Source organism: Perca flavescens, chromosome 22 (genome assembly GCF_004354835.1).
Source record: "Perca flavescens isolate YP-PL-M2 chromosome 22, PFLA_1.0, whole genome shotgun sequence".
Classification (NCBI taxonomy): Eukaryota; Metazoa; Chordata; class Actinopteri; order Perciformes; family Percidae; genus Perca; species Perca flavescens.
This window is the reverse complement of record NC_041352.1, coordinates 18209007-18210777: the sequence shown is the minus strand read 5'-3', so window position 1 is coordinate 18210777 and position 1771 is coordinate 18209007.

Here is a 1771-nt window from a genome sequence, read left to right as displayed (position 1 = left end):
CTTCCTCCTCCTCCTCTTCCTCTTTTTGTTGTCTCACTTTGGTTTGAACCCTCCACCCTTCACTATTCACTCTCTCGTTTCAGTTGACTCTACCCTTTTTCCCTCCCAGTCACGATTTTTGTAGACTTGGACTGCCGAAGATCAACCACCAGCATGGAGACAACCCCTCTCTTTACTGTAACCATCATGGGCTTGATCGATGATGCTCTGGAAATAAAAATAAATAAATAATCAACTTTAAATGAGCACAAACAGAGCAAACAAAAGCTCACCTGATTGGAATTGAGAGAAAACTAATGCTGTTTCCCCTTGTTGTCTGGTCACCAGCATCTAACAGTACCATACTGTAGAAATACATCCAAGATTTTTCTATGTGAAAAGTAAAAGTGAAAAGTATAGTCATTTTCCTCATCAGTTTAAAATTAGTGCTTTGCCAAGAAATACTCCAGCACATAAGCGCCCATTTAAAACAAGTTTTTGTACTTTTTAAACAAACAAGATATAACATGTTATTTAGTGAGCTTTAGAGACACAGTTAGGCAGATTTATTGATCTTTGAACAGAGCCAGGTTAGCGGTTTCCCCCTGTATAGGCTATAGTCTTTATACTAAGCTACATATATGCATTATAGGGTGTCTTTACTTTCATAATTTGGGAATCACTGGTTTTAAAGTGGCCAAAATAAGACAATAATACTTAATTTGAAGCAATATCCTTACTTGTGTTTCAGAGTCAGTCAAAGTCATTTGAAAAAGATTGGATAGAATACAACAGCAGCATCCCTCTGAAATAAAATGGGTTATAAAATGTAGAATATCAGGTGAAGACATTTATTAAAGTTTGTAGTTGAGTGTATCTGGATTACTTTGGCATTCAGTGATAGGTCTGACCTCACTGTACGTCCTGGGTAAGTAGCTGACATCATTCTTTGGCTGCTTTGTTGGTTAATTCTGGTTAGAATAGATTTTTGTGGGTTGTTTTTTTTTTTTACACATGCTGACATCTAACTCCAGTTTCTCTGCTCTCAGCTGGAAATCACAGAGGGAACACCTGACTTGGGGGTGACTTCATACTCGACTGACGCAGAGGGAAATGTGGTGTTTGGCCCAAACACCCCTAAGGAAAAGATGAAAACCACAGTAACTGGGACGAAAAAGCAGAAGGGAAAGGGTGTGAAATGAATGTGTGATGTCTGAAACATTACAGTATGCCGTAATTTTGTCGAAACTGAGATCAAATGTTTACTCATGATTGTTCTCTTGCAGATTCTGTAACTAAGACTCTTCCAATGGAAAAGGTTGAAGACAAAGATAAGGGGAAGGTTACAGTTGAACCCAAAGCTTCAGATTCAGAACAAACAGAAGATGCAAAAGAAGAAGTTGCGGAGCAGCCTTTGACAGCTGACCAATCAGAAGCTCCTGAGCAGCCTGCAGACCGAGTGGAGGAGCCTGGACCAGTAGCTGAAACACAGCCAGAAACATTGAGTGAATCTAATTGAGAAAAGTATTGATTATACTCACATATACGTACATATGCTACAAGTTTGATGTGGGCTTTTGAGCCTTTGATTGCTGTGTTTCCAGTTTGACGTTGCATTTGTTCACATCAAATTTTAATGATGAGGATATTCCACATTTGTGTAATTGAAAAGGTATTTTATGGATAGACAGGATTAGGAATGAGTGACAGCTCCGGTTAGACGGTTTAGAGTCAAAGCGAGAGAGGCGAGATTCAGATGGTTTGAAACATGCGCAAAAGCTGTGGTCCGCTG